A 17,731-nucleotide genomic window follows, 5' to 3' on the forward strand; every position below is an offset into this window, starting at 1 on the left:
GGATATGTTTGGACGGAGCTTTGGGAATAACAGCTCTGACTTCAGAGAGCAGACAGAGATTAAAGGTTCGCGCATCCCCCACCTTGATGAACAGGAAAAGAAAATGAACAGATGAAATTTATGTTGTGGTTTCAGCTAAATCATAAAACCGAAGACCAAAAGAATTTGACTTTTAAATGCAGTATGTCGGACCGCTGCCAAGAATTGAGTTTTATTTTCCTTGGTTATGAGCTTCCTAGACGAAGCGAATTTTGACACTGACTTGTAATTAAACTAAGATGCTCAGAATTGAAATAAGCAAGGGGTACACGAGAATTAGAAGCATGGATGTGCTGTGAGGTTCTATTGACGTGCAAAATGCGCTTTTGCTTTTAGTTGTAAAAAGATGAAAAATACAAGTATCCAAATGCTCGTGGCTAACACAGTCCGCTTCAGTATTCACAAAAAAAAGGCATTATCAAAATCGGTAAGCATATCACAGACAGAAAGAAAAGTATGTTGCAAACGACAACGTAAAAGAATGCGGCGTTTTATCCAACTGTATTGCAAGAACACACTTGAACACATTGCATTCCCACTAGGGAGAATCGCCTGTTGGGTCTACGTTTGGAGAATGCAGGTAAAATACGCCTTGTTCGGTATTTGCGGCATGCCGCGGCGGCTCCGACCTGCTGCTTGGCGCCTACGATCATGTGGAGGTTCTCGGCGACTCCCCCTGGCGGAGCTCCACGCTGGAGCCCTCGCTCACTTTCTCTGCGCTCAAGGTCGCCGTCTCCAGCGCCCGGGGAGAGGTGGGCGGGGGGGTGGGGAAGGGGGTCAGTTTGGGACACCGCTTTTCAAGGAGCTTGCAGAGCCCGATCGAATTTGCGCACAAGAGAGGGGTAGACTGTTGCCGGAGTCTCGGGGGGACAAACGAGAATAATGGAAAGTCGAGCTGAAGAGGCAAGAAAAATGACGAAGACGTGAGGAGGGGCCACTTTTGAAAGTCCAACTTTTCCGGGCGCCGCAGGTAATTCCTCCCTGAGCACCTGAGCGAGGGAGAGGTGCACCTCCATCCCCTGGAATCGCGGCAGGGGCTTAAAAGTGAGATTGAGTCAAGCGAGAAGAGAATGCATGAGGGGTTTGGTGGGGAGGGAACATCTTTAAATGGCCGCCTGACATTGCGTCGGTGTGTGTGTGGGAGAGGGAGAGTTGGGGTGGTGGCTGTCACTTTAAAAGGACTTGTCTCTGCAGGACCTTGGCAGCGCGAGCCGAGCTGTCCATCTGCTCCGGGGCGGGGAGAGAGCGCGCGCCGCAGCTGGAATGTGGCGGCCTGTGGTGGCCGCAGCCAGCCGCCGTACTTGTCAGTGTTTTTGTTACATTGAAGCGCACGTTCGATCCTCGCTCGTTACATTGTCGCTGCACTTTAGGGAATTCCCTGCACTCTCTGTGTCAATCCGTCTCTCTCAAAATCTCCCAGTCACTTCCTAATCCCAACTTCGCTGGTGGAGGTTCGCTATACCCCAGGGCCTATCATTTTTTTCTCCTCTCTTTCCCCCATGGAGAGGGAGGGTGCGTGGGTTTGGGGGCAAATGTTTGCTGAAACGTTCCCCATTCAAAGAAGGAAGCCGTCCTCGGCAGCCCGAAGAACCTCGCTGCGCGCCCGGGAGCGGTGCACCTCTTAGGAAAATCCCGCTGGAATCTGCTCCGTGTAAGTAGCCCGCCTGAGACTGACACGTCGCCCGTGGAAGGCGCCGAGGGTTTTTTTTAAAGAAATGTCCTGCAACCAGTCGGCGTGTGCGGACCTCCAGGAGAAGTTGAAGGAAGGGCTTTTCTTACAGCGGATGTGGAAAGAGTTGCTGCGATTTGTTTTTGTTTTGTGTGTTGGTATTACAAGTCACAACACCATCGGACGCCTCCGAGTCTTTCTAGAGAACTGAGCAGATCGTCGAGGCAATTTATTTAGTTTGGGGTGCATAGCATTTCCCCTTCCCGAGGAAGAGGTTGTAGCTAATGCTGACAGTGTCTACGCTCTTTTTACACTTTGCCTCACTGTTCTTTTTTTCAATTTTCGTATTATGACCGTGACATTTATTTTCCGGGTGGTTGTCTGCGGTCTTTACATAAGACAGGTTAGTCTAAGGAATGCTGAGACGTCGAGAGATGAAGCAATACCCGCCAGAAGAAAGTGCTTGTTGGTTAAACAAATACATTTTTTGCCGGGATAATGATTGGAACAGAAGACAGTTCAACTTCGTCCCTCTGCACTTAAGTATTGGTGTTGCCATTTGTTTGGTTTTTTTTCTTTTTTCAAATTTGTGTAGTGACCACTGTTTACCTTGGCCTAGCTCGGGGATTGCTTGAGGATTTAAGTTCCACTCGAAAGTTGAGTCTCTGCACTTCAGCACAGAGGGAGTGCTTGCCTGTCAGGATAGACATCCTTGAACAAACTATCACATCTCAGTTAATATTGACATCCCATGTCATTATTCAAAGAGCAGAAAAATAAATCCCAGGAGCCTTGCCAAAATTTATCTCTTGACCAAGATCGCTAAAACAGTTTGTTCCAAATATTGCAGTAAAATGATAATGAGACCATCAGCCATCTCAGGTGGCTCATTCAAAACAGACAGTAACTCCCAGCAGACACATTGCACTTAGAACAACTTCCCAATTTCAGCATTTGTTTTTAATTATTGCCCTGTTCATCTATAAGGTTAGCTACACTTGACATACATACACAGCTTTCCATAAACTTGAAATTCATGTAAAGAATTTGCTATCCTTACCCACCTCTTCTTCTCGCACCTAGTTGCATTTAAAGCAGACAAAGTACATGCTTACATTTGCTCTGATCATTTTTTTTCTTAGAACAGGTTGCCAATCTGTTGTCAGAAGCTTTTGCTTGAGAGGCAGTACAACACATTGTGTAACTGGCATAAGCATATTGGAAGGGGTCTCTCTCTAGCCTTTGTGCCCTGGAGCTTCTGGTTTAGAGGCAGGGCTGCTACCACCGCACCAGAAGATCACTCTTTCTCTCCCCATCCCCCCCCCCCCCCAACAACTTGTCCACTAAAAGCTTGTTGAATATACCAGAAAAGGTTAAGGTTTGATCTTTAAGTGGAAGTGAATTATTAACAGCATAAGTTTTGATTACTACTGAGCAAGTATTCTAGCAATTAAAATTAACTGTTCTAAAAGCCAAGTCTCTTTCCTGTTAGATTTTAATTATGGAAGGTTTAAAACAATAATTGGAACTTTGTCTTTCTCAAATCCACCTTTTGTTTCCTCTTTGCTTTTTGAATACAAATCAGTATTAAAATAAATTTCATACCTTAAGTTTCCTTGTTCAGATTATATACTTCAGCAAGCATGCTTCAATCTGATTTTAAGGAGATGGTAAAACACTGAAATGTAAGTAGGAGTAGATTGTTCAGTCCTTGCGCCTGCTCTGCCATTCAATTTGTTCATGGCTGATCATACAACTCAGTAAGAGAGATAACAAGGCCTAGACCAAAATGTCAGCCTTCCTGCTCCTCTGATGCTGCTTGGCCGGCTGTGTTCATCCAGCTGTACATCTTGTTATCTCAGATTCTCCAGCATCTGCAGTTCCTACTGTTTCTCATACAACTCAGCACCCTGGTTCCCTATTTCTCTCCATACCTTCTGATCACTTTAGCTCTAAAAACTATAACTCCTTCTTGAAAGCATTTATTGTTTTGGCCTCAACTGGTTTTTGGGCAGAGAATTCCACAAGCTAATCACTCCAAGTGAAGAAATTTCTCTTTATCTCGGCCCTAAATGGTCTTCCCTGTATCCTTGCACTGATTCTGGACTCCCAGTCATCAGAAACATTCCTCCTGTGCTTACCTTGCCGAGTTCTGTTAGAATGTTTTTAGGTTTATATGAAATCTTTCCTCTTTCTTCTAAACTCTAGTGAATATAATTTTGACTGCCCAGTTTTTCTTCATATGTCAGTCCTGTCATCACAGAAAGCTTTCATTGCACTCCCTTTGTGGCCAAGACATCCTTCTTCAGACGGAGACCAAACTTGCAGACAATATTCCAGATGTGGTCTCACCGAAGCCCTGAGCAGTTGCGGTAAGACATTCCTGCTAATGTATTCTAATCTTCTTGCTGTGAAGGCCAACATAATATGTGTCGCCTTCACCACTAACTGCACCTGTCAGATCCAACATTGCCTGCGGTGAGAACTGAACATAAATCAGTTTCAAGTAAGGAAAAGTTGCAGTGTAAGATCTTATGGAGTGACTACAGGGATGTGTAAATATATGAGAAGCAAGGATGGCGTTTTGGGTTTAGAAACTTAATTTTGTCTTTTGATATTCTCTTCTGTCCCATGCCAATGTCATCCTATGCAAAAGCACATGCTCCTTTTTGTTTTGTCTTTTTCTATCTGCCTGTAGCATTGAGCATAGTCTTTTAGACCGTCCTCCTCCAACGCTTACATATTGTCATCGAGCTTGTGGGGCTGTTTTCACCTGAGTTTTGTGAGGTTGCTTGTTGCAGAGCCAGTACTTGCATATGAGGAAATATTTTCCCTATTTAAGTAATGGGAAACAATTTGTATTTAATAGCCACCCTGCTACCTGCTGTGTCCACAGGCTTAACACTGGAACCATTATCTTCACTTTTTTTTCTTCCTTGCAGCTATTTGAGACTGATCAAAATTGTATGCGGCCTTGTGTCATATTTATCTGTGTATTGAACTTCTGACTAAATAGTCACCTGATCACCACTCCGCCCCCAAACACCCCCAACACCAACCCCTCTTCTAAGTTCTCTATAGCAATGTTTGACTCTGCTGGGCTGTTGCTTCTAGACTTGAGCCTTTACCACTATCCTGTGTTCTATCCTTGGTAAATCTGAAGTCCTCTAGCACTGCTGCTTCATCCATGTCCTAACTTGCACTAAGCACCATTTATTCATCTTCCCTGTGCTTGCCTATCTGCATTGGTTCCTGGTTTGAGTTACACCCTGATTTTTAAAATTCATTTTTTCAGATCATGCATTGTAATCTCCACCAGCCTCTCAGTCCATCAATTTATCTGCACTCCTTGAATTATTATCACTTGATCATCCTTGATTTTAATTGCTTCACTTTTCTGTACTTTCTGCTGCAATACCTAAGTTCTGGAATTCCCTCACTGAACCACTTTGTTTATTTAACATCTCCATCCTTGTTTAAGATGTTCATTAAAATCTGCCTCTTTTGGTGTCCTGCCTTACTATGTTCTTGTGTGACCCAGTATCAAACTTTGCTTTGTAATGTTTCTTCAGAATTGCTTGAGCCTTTGTTATGTTAAAGGTGCTGTATAAGAACAAGTTTATGAGTAAGTAAAATGCCACTCCAGAATTGACTGTCTATGTCCAGCTTCCCATCCTTTGTTCTCTGTAAACTTCAGTTCAACCAGTAGTTTGTTGCTAATGTCCTATCTGCACTAAGTCCTAATTTTACACTGAGTTTACCAATTGATTGCATCAATTTAAAATTCTTCATGCTTTCATCCCTCTCTAATTCTACTTAATTCCTGAGCCCAACACTAGTTTGTCCATCACTACATTCCTTCTTGTCCACATGCCATATTCTGACATTCTCTCCCTATGACCCTCTATTTACTTGAAGCCCACCTTTTCTTGCTATTAATTTCTTGATGGGTTTGCGTTTCTGAACCTTTGTGGGACTTTTTGATGTTAAAGATGTGATGTATATGCAAGCTTTTAATTCTAAGAACTGGCAGCTTTATAGCAAGGGTTCTTCTACAAGGACATGTGATTTGGCGTTTCTTAAGCCTCCTGTGTGCAATGTTTTTACTTGTATAATTTTTCCTGTTTGGCTATAATTTATAGTGATAATTAACTTAAATTCCTTCCACCATGACCAGCATTTACCCTCTGGAATTTACAGTTAATACTGAGTATTACTGTCCATAATAAATACAACTCAAATCATGCCTTTAGGTGTTTATCAGCGTTGGTGATCATTTAAACACAGACTATAAATATTTTGTTTATGGCAATCCTGGTGACAATATTAATGCGAAAGGTTTAAACAAACTATTAACTTGTGGAAGGCGTAGTTTACATTGGTGCGGCATTAAGTAGATTGCTTCTCCCCTCCATCCTCTCCTAAATTCTCCTCTTCTCTTGCAGATCTTGATGCTGCCACTCTATTGGTGTGGGTGGCAGTCCACCACCTAGCCCACACGGTTTTGAAACTGTGTATTTTGTTCTGGTTTTTCTCCTAATTCTTACAGCAAATTGTTACTGTAATGGGTGCCCATGCTTCACATATGTTCAATCGCGAGTAGAAATTCTGGACTACAATTGCATTATCTTGTGCTTTAAGCCATTTGCTACAATCTCAGCATAGAGATAATGTTCCAGGATATCTTGGGTTGCGGGTGTCTGGACAGACTCCGTCATTGAGGCTGCTTTATCCTTATCATTAAGGCTCTTTAAGTCTTTTTGTACTAGACATTCCTTTTTATTTACATCTGTTTCACAGGTTATCAAATCCAGCTCTGCAGTGTAGCGGCTAGGACTTCTGTTTACTTGTGCTAATTCTAAACTGGCACCTTTTATGCTTACTGATATCAGAGTCATGTCATCAATTGCATCATCATCATTTACGTGAATCTCATTTTACACCAATGACCCATCATAAATGGAAAGCTGTTCCACTATTCCTGAGTTGAAAGCCAAATCTGAATTAATTAATAATGAGCCTGTCCTGTCTTGCTGTATTGTCAAAGCAATATCACACTCTGCCCTTCTGTCCTGTGACAGTTCAGTGAATTTGCTGCAATTTTGTTACTTTTAAAGACCGTTGTGGTATCTTGTGTTAAGCATAAGTGGATTAATAGTGCTGTAGTCTGGAGCTCTGTTAATAATGCTTACATTGTTTACAGCTACCATTTACAGGTTAAAGTTGACTGCAGTGAGGGTAAAGACAGAAACTGAGCACCTAATACTTTAATACACATTCATTGTTTACCATAACGACTGCTTTTTGAAGATAGGAGCTACATAAATATCTTTTTGTATAATAACCTAAAGTCTTTTAAAAAGTACTTCTGAAATGTAGTCATTATTGTATGCAGAAAATAAGCAACTTGTACACAGCAAGATACCATAAACTACAAAATTGATGGGTAGACAATCTATCCTAGTGATGCTAATTGAGAAATAAATATCGACCAGACCACAGAATGATTTGCCAGCTTTTCCAAATAATTCTACGGAACCTATTTATGCACATCAGCAAGAGCAGATGTAGCTTCATTTTAACCTGAAAACAGAACCTCTGACAGTGCAGTACTTCCTCGACACAGTATTGAAATATCAATGTTGATTTGTTAAGAGGGAAGATAGTTAAATCCATTTCATCACATTGGGTTTTCATCAGAAAAGCAGGGAAAATGCACATCAGCTATTGGGAACAGGTGGCATTTGGAAATACGTACACTATTGTGGGAGAACTGTGAAATACAGTACAAATTCAGTAAGTGTGATATGTTTCCAGGTAGCCTCCCTGTGAATCTGTTTAAAATAATTGACTTGTGCATTTTAAGCAACTGTTTTATTATCATTAATTCATTGAGAAAATAAAACTATTTGCTGTGTGTTGTAGTAGTGAGAAGTCCTGTGTTTTGAGCAAATGCAACATGCTTAAAATCTTTTATTTAAAAAGAGGTTCATCATACTTGTGGTACACTCTCCTCATGAAGACAGCTACATTTTGAAAACAAGTGTTTGAATTTCAAGTGGTCAATTTCATGAAATCACACCAGATTTCAAATTTCAGACTGTCATTGAAACAAACAAACTAAAATCAATATTAAATAAACATTATTCAGTAGACAACTAATATTCTTAAACCATAGATTGCCCTGATGAATGTCTTGATGCACCAATAACTGCATGCAGCATATACTGTACAAGGAATAGAATACACTACCAGGGAGTCTGTAAGTCAACACAAAGCCACAACAGTTGGCTGTCTGTTCCAGTGTGAAATATGGCACATGGGTTATTCAGTAAGTAGTAACCAGTGGCAGTCAACGCTAAGTCTGTTGCCAGGCAATGCTAGCAGTAGTTGCATGCCCATTATTATTATTTATCTTTACTTTTCAATTTAAAGAGACTGTTAAAATATCTTCCACATATCTCAGATTATGAATAATTGAATATCCAAAGTCACTTTGAAACCAACCAGAGTTTCTTTTAAGTAATGGGTGACTGATGTTTAACTGCAGACAACATGCAGTTCGAAAAGACGGTTGTGTTGATGTTGAACTCAAATTGTTTGCTACCTCTAATATTTTCTTTTTTTGAATGCAATGTCGACAAACCCTCAGATTTTGCCTGAGTGGGAAAGTATTTATCTGAAGGTCATGTTGTGGTAAGGTTTCAGTGCTGACAGTGATTTTGTTTTTTGTTCTTTTGAAATGTCTTCAATTTACAGTTGAAGAATTTTATTTTGCTTTAATATTTTTGTAGTTACTGCGAATTTGACTGTTTCAAATTTATTTACTTCAACTTAGAATTTCAGAGCTGAACTGTTTAACTCTAGGAATTGGGTACTGTCACTTCAATTTTTTTTCTTTCAAACTATTGTAACTACTATGTTCTTTAGTTTATTTTTTACAAAATCAGAAGTCAAAATGCTGTCAAGTTAATTCATTCTGAGCTTTTGACTGTTCGCTAGCAGATTAACTACACTACTTAGGCTCTGAGTCTGACAGAGCCTATTGAGCATGTTCCATCATTCAGTGAGATTTAAAGTAGATTTAGATCCTCACTCAAGGTGGGTGAATAGCTTATATCATGTAATACTCTTGAATCAATATATCTTAGATTTAACAATATTAAGAGTTAGCATCTGCTCCTTTTTTGTGGGAGAGTTCCACACTCCCTCTTCCCTTCCTTGTGAAGAAGAGTTTTGTTACATCCCTCTTGACTGACTTGCTCCCTTGTTATCTGCTATCATTGCCCTCTTCCCAAAGCTAAATATCCCTGATCTTACTGTCATTTTAAATTATCAGGGCAGTTCCACGTTGCTTTTATCCTCAAATTCTTTAAATATATCAAAATCATCCTTCTTAGGATACTTGAATCCCTACAATCAGGTATCCACCCTGATACAGCTCTGAGCTAGCGAATATCAAGGTAACAAATGACATTCTATGAGCTTTGATAAATGTGAATGTTTCCTGCTTGACGTGCCTGCAACCTTTTGGCATTGCTGACCGCACCATTATTTTCTATTGCCTCTCCACTGTCCTCTAGTTAGATGGAATTGCTCTTGCCTGGTTTCATTCTTCTTTGTCTCATCATAGCCAGAGTGTCACATGCAATGTTTTCCCTTGCTGCTCCCATACCATTCTACCTTTGTAATATTAGTCATCTTTGGCCCTGCCTCAGCTCAGCTGCAACTGAAACCTTCATCCATGTCTTTCTTACCTCTACAGTTGATTTTTGCAGTGCACTTCAGGCTGTCTGGCCATATTCTCCTATCCCTATCCTAAAGATTATTCAAACCTCTCCTGCCAATGTCCTAATTCATCCAAGTTTGCCTATCAGCCCTCTACTCACTGACCTACATCGAATTCCAGAAACAATGTATCCATTGTTAAAATCTCTTTAGCCTTATTTTCAAATCCCAAAGCCTGCTTTCCTTTGTAAACTCCTCCAGCCCTAAAATAATCCAAAATATTTGAAATTCTAACTCTGGCCGCCTGAACATTCCGCGCCCCCACCCTCCCCCAATTTTAATTACTTTATTTGTGTCCTTACCTTCAGCTGCCTAGCCCTAACATCAGAATCTTTCCTTAAAGCTCGTTCTCGCTTCCTCTCTGAAAGCATTTCTTAGAAGGTACTACTTTGAAAAGCTTTTGCTCATCTATCCTAAAATTTTTCCTGTGTGTTGCAGTGTCACACTTGGTTTCTGAATGTTCGTATGCACTGCTTTTTGGGACCTTTTCATTGTGTTGAAGGCATTGTTTAAATACTGTCTCTTATATTCTTGCTCTCCACTTTTAAAGACTAGTATTTCATTAGCCCTTTTTCTTAAACAGCACTTTCCACCTGCCCACTAAGTTTTACTCATGTACATGACTTCCTAAACCCTAAGACCTTCAGCCTTACACTTATTTTTTCTTAAAGTAAAACTCTAATCTATTGTCTATTGGCCTGGAGGGATGCCCTCACACTTGCCTGTCTTGAGATTCTTCTGCTGTAGTTTTACATTCACTCAAAATTGTAAAGAAACATTGATAAATTACACCCCCATCAACATTCTTCAATATTCCATGAATCATTGTGTCATGAACAAACTTAAATGATACAAAACAGCCGTTTGTCTAAGTCATTATACCTCTGTATGGTGATAAACCAGTCATAAAGGAAAGTAATGCATCACTGACACTGTTTACTTTCACATCATTTTTCACTGGCAACGAATTGCACTATAAAGCGGCACGGTAGCTCAGAGGTTAGCACTGCAGTCTCACAGCGCCAGGGACTCGGGTTCGATTCCAGCCTCGGGTGACTGTCTGTGTGGAGTTTGCACATTCTCCCCATGTCTGCATGGGTTTCCTCCGGGTGCTCCGGTTTCCTCCCACAGCCCAAAGATGTGCAGGTTAGGTGGATTGGCCATGCTAAATTGCCCATAGAGTTCAGGGGTATGTGGGTTATAGCTGATGAGTCTGGGTGGGATGTTTCAAAGGGCGGTGTGGACTTGTTGGGCTGAAGGGCCTGTTTCCACACTGTAGGTAATCTAATCTATTCTAATCTAAAGTAAAAAAAAAATGATGGCACTGCTATCGAGGGCAGCAAGATTTTGCCTGAGGAGAAATGTTGACCACGGATGTGGGGACTGATACATGATGCTGTCACTTTCAAAAGCTATTTTGTCCTTTTTATTTGAACAGATTGTGAAAGCAGAGGTGCGGAACTGGCTACTGAAGACTGCTTAAGTAAACAGTTTAGGAGGCGTTGGATTTTTTTTAAAGCTTGAATTGGTGTGGTCACCTCTCTCAGATTCAGATTTCTGGGTTTTGCTCTTTTCAGTCACTCACAAACTGTTTGGGAAGATTTGGGAGCTTCAGAGAGCGATTCCTAGTTGCTACATTTTCTAAAATTTCTCTCGATGGTTTTTTCCCCCTCCTGGATTGGAGAACTGCATGTAAGAATCTGCGTCTGAATTTGCCTTTGTACCAAGGGGTGTGATCATGTGATATTACTATATTGGAGCAGTTAGTTAGTAAGTATTAGGTACTGTATCTATTATTCGGCTAAGGTTTCTAATAGTTAAGTTATTTTAAATTCCTCTTTCTTTTGTGCATAATGTAATTGTAGTGTTTAAATAAATTAATGTCGAGTAGTTTGACCAGTTGCATCACGTTGGGAACACACCCTTCACATCTACCTTTAAAATAAGAAAAAGTTAGAGCAGCCTTCTTTAAAATGTTTTGAGAGGTCAGGTCTGGTCCATAACCAATGGCAAACATGACATTTTATTGCTCACTCTTAGTTGCCCTAGTAAGTGGGGGTTGCGGCCCCCTTGAATTGATCTATAGTATGTGATGAAAGTACTGCCTCGCTACTGCTAGGTTGGGAGTTACAGGATTTTGAAACAGTAGTAATAAAGGATTGGTGGATGGGAGATGGACTTGGAGCATTTTGATACATTTTTCCACATAACCAAGGAGATTTGGAACACTTTTTTTCAACAAATGGCTGTAGCTGCAATGTTAGTTGAGATTTTCAAGACTGAGATTTGCACATCCCTTTGGGCAGAGGAATTCAGGGATATGGAATGCAAGTTGGTAAATGGAGTTGAGGTACAGATCAGTGACAATACAATTTAGTAGCACAGGCTTGGGGGGGTTGCTGCATGCCCTGTCCCAAGGGATGTGCATTAGGTCAGCCCTAGAGTCTTGAGCAGGCTGTCATTACTGAAGCATTTTGTACAGTTTGAGGCGTTGCTGAGTCATTAATCTTTAAGTGAGCATAAGCCATAGGTCTCTTCCAAAGGACAGAATAAGAAATCCCTATGCTCTGGTCGATAGTTGACCTTCAAACATCAGTAAAATCACTGATCTGGTCAGTTATCTCACTACTGTTTGTGGGACCTTGCTGCAAGCAAATTGTTTAAGAAACTATACATACAATGACTGCTCATTAAACATACAGCACCATTTGTAAAACCTTTTTTTTGACATTCTTGGGTTGCGAGAAACATACATAAAGTGACCCAAAGTTAGCATGCAGGTTCATTTGGCAGCGAGGAAGGCAAATGCAATTTTAGCATTTATTTCAAGAGGACTACAATACAAGAGCAGGGATGTACTGCTGAGGCTGTATAAGGCTCTGGTCAGACTGCAGTTGGAATATTGTGAGCAGTTTAGTGCCCCATATCTAAGGAAGGTTGTGCTGGTCTTTGTGGGGAGGTTCCAGAGAAGGTTCATAAGCATAGTCCCAGGAGTGAAGAGCTTGTAGTATGAGGAGTGTTTGAGGATTCTAGGTTTGTACTTGATGGAGTTTAGAAGGGTGAGGGGAATCTCCTTGAAACTTACAGAATACTGAGTGGCCTGCATTGAGTGGACATGGAGAAGATAAATCCACCAGTAGGACCTGAGGGCACGGCCTCAGAGCGAAGGCATGACCCTTGAGAACTAAGATGAGAATGAGTTTCTTCAGCCAAAGAATGGTGAATCTGTGGAACTCATTGTTGCAGAGGGCTGTGGAATCTAAGTCATTGAGTGTCTTTAAGACAGAGGTTCCAGATGAGTGAGGGGAGAATATATGAGAATGGGCTTGAGAAAAAATAAGCCTTGATCAAATGGCAGAGCAGCCCCAATAGGCCAAATAGCCTGATTTTGTTCCTATAATCTTATAAATGCATGTTCTTACATTTAATTTCAGAGACTTGGAATGCTCTCTGTATCAAAACTATGTTATGAATGGAAGTTGTAGCTCTGCTGTCCTCTTGGCTTGAATTTCAAGTTTGGTTAAATAATATTTAGAATTAACCTTCCCTATTTTGCAAAAAGACTGTGTCTGCTATCGCAGCCTCAGGGAGCACACTTGCCAGCCTTGCAGTCAGAGTGCATGTGACGTTACTGTCAGCTATGCCACAGTGAGGTGCCTGTATCAGTGTAGGGGAAATAAAATGAGTGTGTTTCTAATATTTTAAATGAACTCAAGTCCTGGGAGTGTGATTTGGTCGCTGTCGGACTCCCAATAGCTGTCTGGCCTGAACCACCACCTGTTCATTGCTGTGCGGTCTTGCTGCTCGCTGTACCTAGGAGTGAGGGAGGAAACTGGCCAGTTAAGTCGGGATCAGGGTACCAAGTAAATAGTGAAATGGTGAGTGGAATGATGGTAGCAATGAATCATTGGGTGCCAATGACACCACACTTGCACATGGGTAAATTTGGTTCTGGCTTCAGCTCCATGTGCACATTGATCTCATCAGCAGTGTTAGTTTCCTGTGCTGGTGCAGTGATGGGAGATGCACTATTTCCAAGATGGGGAAATCTTGCTGAAAAATACTGGGTATGATTGACAACATTAATTTGCAAATTTGACAACAATATGCGTCTCTTGGTTTCTGCATCAGTTAAGTTAGTGAGACATAATTTCTCACGCACAAAGCCACGTTGAATATCCCTAATCGGTCTTTTCCTTCCTGGATGCACATAAATCCTGTCCCTCAGAATCGTCTTCAACAACTTACCCACCACTGAGGTCACGGTCACCAGGTTATCATTCCCTGGTTTTTCCTTACGTAATGGCACCATGTTAGCCACCCTCCAGTCTTCTGCACCTCACCCATGCTGTCAATGATACAAATATTTCAGCAGGGGGCACAAAGTTCTGGGATACGCCTGATCAGATCCTGGGGATTTATCAACCTTGATGTGTTTTAAGACCTCTAGCACCTTCTTCTGAATTTACAGACATTTATCAAGACACGACTATTTATTCCCTTTAGTTCCCTAGCTTCTATGTCCTTCTCCATAGTAAATACTGACACAAGATATTCTGAAGGTTATCCAAGGTGGAGGATGGAAAAAATTGTAACTGTAACAGCTGTTCCTTGTTATTTTTGAGGTATTGTCAGTGTTGGAGGTGATTTCCTTGAATTCTAGGAGCAGTAATTAATGCTTTATAAGCTGTTGCATTGTTTTGGAACTTTTGGGGAAGAAAAAGGATCAAAACAATGGCACTTTAAAAAGGAGGAAAAGAGACGAACACAGTGATCACATGGGAAGTGATTGAAATGGAACAGTTAACCCACACAGCTAACGGCCACTGCTTTTGGTTTCAAGTATCTATTAACAAACAGAATATATTTACAAGGGTGTTGGCAGGGTTGGAGAGTTTGAGCCGTAGGGAGAGTCTGAGTAGGCTGGGGCTGTTCTTCCTGAAGCGTCGGAGCCTGAAGGGTGACCTTACAGAGATTTACAAAATCATGAGGGGAATTGATAGGTTAAATAGCCAAGGCCTTTTTCCCCAGCATAGGAGAGCCCTAAACTGGGGGTATAGGTTTAAAGTGAGCAGGGAAAGATTTAAAAGGGACGTAAGAGGCAACTTTTTCACACAGACTGGGATGCATGTGAAATAAGTTGCCAGAGGAAGTGGTGGAGACTGGTACAATTACAACATCTGGAAGGGTATATGAATAGGACAGGTTTAGAGGAATATGAGCCACATGCTGGTAAATGGGACTGGATTTACTTAGGATATCCCGTTGGCATGGATAAGTTGGACCAAAGGGTCTGTTTGCATGTTGTATATCTCTATGACTCAATTCAGTATATTGTTCTCTGATGTGAGGATGGAAGAAGGCATCTGCCATGAAGAAAATGCTCAAGGCGAAATGTGCCATGGGAACAGAGACCAGATACTGGACTATTAGCTTGGGAAATGTATCAGAATTGGTCCTCAAAACAGTCACCAGAAAGGATACTGTTCTCACTCCAGTTATTCTTTTGTCCTTCACATATTTGTAGAATCTCTTTTGGTTTCTTCTTTAACCTTGTTTACCAAAGCTATCTCATGTCCCCATTTTGACGTCTTGATTTCCCTCTTAAGTATACTACTACTGCCTTTATACTCTTCTAGAGATTCATTCTGTACCAGATGGCTATACCCAACATATGCTTTGCTTTCCTTGACCAGAACCTCAATTTATCTAGTCATTCAGAATTCCCTATACCCACCAGCCTTGCCCTTCACACCAACAAGAACATACTGTCTCTGAACTCTTGTTACCTAATTTTTGAAGGCCTCCCACTTTCAACTTGTCCTTTTACATGCGATTGTTCTCCCCCAATCAACTTTTGAAAGTTATTACCTAATACCATCAGATTTGAACTTCTTCCATTTTAGAACTTTAACTTGTAAATCATGTCTTTCCTTTTCCATCACTATTTTAAAACGAATGGAGTTATGATCACTTGGCCCAAAGCGCTCCCCCACTGACACCTCATTCGTTTGCTCTGCCTTCTTTCCCAAGAGAGGGTCAAGTTTTTGTTTCTATATATGCTTGCCTGTATGTGTAGTAATGGGAGTTTATCAAGGATGTTAGACTTTTAAAAGGTAGACTTATACAGAAACCTGGTCTGTATAAGAGTATACGATTGGGTATAGCCATCTGGTACTCATATGTTGGGTATAGCCATCTGTTTCTCTAGTAAGCACATCCACACATTGAATAAGAAAGTTTCCTTGTACACACCTAACAAATTCCTGTCCATCCAAGCCCTTAACGCTATGGCAGTCCCAGTCTGTTTTTTATTGGAAGTTAAAAATCCCCTACCAGTATAACGCATATTTTATGAAATAAATTAATTCTGCAGTAATACCTATTGACTACAACCAAAATATCTTCAAAACTGTCAGTTGTCCACAACATGCGATTGAATTAGTTTGATGTCATCATCCAAAGGATCCTGTTCTGGATCAGATTTGAAATAAGTAATTTGGGCATCAAAGTCTGAGAGAGTCATAAAGCATGGAACCAGACTCTTTAGTTTTGCACAAGGTTGAACCACCTTTTTTCATTCTAGTAAATGGCTACATGAGCCAGTGTTTGGTCCGAAGTCTTTGCTGGGTCTGGGTTTCATTTAGTCCAGTTAAGTGTGTATGTACACATTGCATTTTTGGTGACTGTTTTGAGGACCCATTCTGATACATTTCCCAAGCTAATAGTCCAGTAGCTGGTCTCTGTTCCCATGGCACATTTGACCTTGAGCATTTTCCTCAGGGCAGATCCCTTCTTTCATCCTCACATCAGTTTTTCAGCATCATTGAAACCATTTGCTGTAGAAAAGTAATTTGACAAGTTAGCAAATGTTATTAATTTTGGCTTGAAACCACCTTTTAATTTTGCCATTTTGATTTGTCGTTTAACACACATGGTGCTCTGTACTTCCCTGCCTTAGATTCCTGTATATCATCTTTGTCATACAGCCTGTATCATCTGCTTGACTCCACAGACTGACTTAAGGAGAAGAGTTCAGATCATTTCCTAAAACAAGTATTATATTTTTTTGCAGAAAAGGTAGTGGAAGGAAGGGGGAATGACATGTACACCGAGTATAGGCATAAACATTTGCTGAGAAGTGAGATTGTCTTGTGTGTCAGGTCAACATACATATTGCAGTCTCTAATAATTATGTATCTTTGGCCTATTTCCTGACCTATCAAGTACTGAAAGCAATATGCTTATATCTAAGATAATAAAATGTGGGGCTGGATGAACACAGCAGGCCAAGCAGCATCTCAGGAGCACAAAAGCTGACGTTTCGGGCCTAGACCCGTGCTCCTGAGATGCTGCTTGGCCTGCTGTGTTCATCCAGCCCCACATTTTATTATCTTGGAATCTCCAGCATCTGCAGTTCCCATTATCTCTGATGCTTATATCTAACCTGTCTTTTCATAATTTTAAACGCTTTTGTCATCTCAGATTTCTTTTTCTAATTTTTTTTCATGTCTTTGTTTTCCTTCATGATGTGCACAGTTTTATTGAATTTGCATTGTATCCCTGCTAAATCCTCAGCACTCTCCTTACAACAAGGAGTTTATTATGTATTTGTTTTGAGAATTCAGTTAAAAAGTATTTGGTCAGAGGTTCACTGCCTGTCTTATTTTTAATGTTATCTTGGCCAAAATCCCTTTTTTCTTTCTTTTAACAGCTGTATTAAGCAAAAGTGCTGACTTTTATATTCTATGAAGCCAATGCTCATGCCACACTTCTCCTCTTCTGAATCAGCCCTACTTCCATTTATGGCATTACAAAGATCGAACCTTTTTATTTTTCTGTCTTTTTGATTGATTGTGAACCAAAATGGGAAAAAGACTGTTTTGAAAACCAAAGATTGCAGAAAGCATTTCTGCACTCTTTAAAGGTGGGTAGCCAACACACTTTTTAAAACAAAAGTGCTGTTTATACTGCTGGTTCCAGCAATGTGGACGTTATTGCAGATGGGATGAAAACCAAAGGGAAACTGCAAAGAAGCCCTGAAACAATTAATGAAGCCAAGGGAAGAGTACAAAGAAATTTGGCCAGCAACACATAGTTAATTAGTCTGTGGATTGGTGACAAGTTGTCAATGCTTAAGAGTTTCTGCCTGCCAGCAACTAAATAAGTGGCTAGCAGGTAGCTAAGCAGCTTATGGATGTGAATAATACAGCCAACCACCTTCGGATCTCCAGA

General features: G+C 40.8%; 1 protein-coding gene across 4 annotated transcripts in view; it reads left to right on the forward strand.

Moving 5' to 3' along the window:
• The first annotated feature begins 825 nt into the window (after positions 1-825).
• The window catches only part of thrb (thyroid hormone receptor beta), a 223,012-nt gene continuing 206,106 nt past the window's right edge, over positions 826-17,731 (forward strand). For 3 of the 4 annotated variants that reach the window (XM_059654410.1, XM_048554764.1, XM_048554773.1), the window contains exon 1: positions 826-1,009. The gene's annotated coding sequence lies outside the window, so the exon portion shown is untranslated. Of the gene's footprint in view, positions 1,010-1,297; positions 1,691-17,731 lie in introns of those variants that run through there. The other variant, XM_059654412.1, reaches the window with a different exon arrangement.

Source organism: Stegostoma tigrinum, chromosome 2 (genome assembly GCF_030684315.1).
Source record: "Stegostoma tigrinum isolate sSteTig4 chromosome 2, sSteTig4.hap1, whole genome shotgun sequence".
In the NCBI taxonomy this organism is placed as follows: Eukaryota; Metazoa; Chordata; class Chondrichthyes; order Orectolobiformes; family Stegostomatidae; genus Stegostoma; species Stegostoma tigrinum.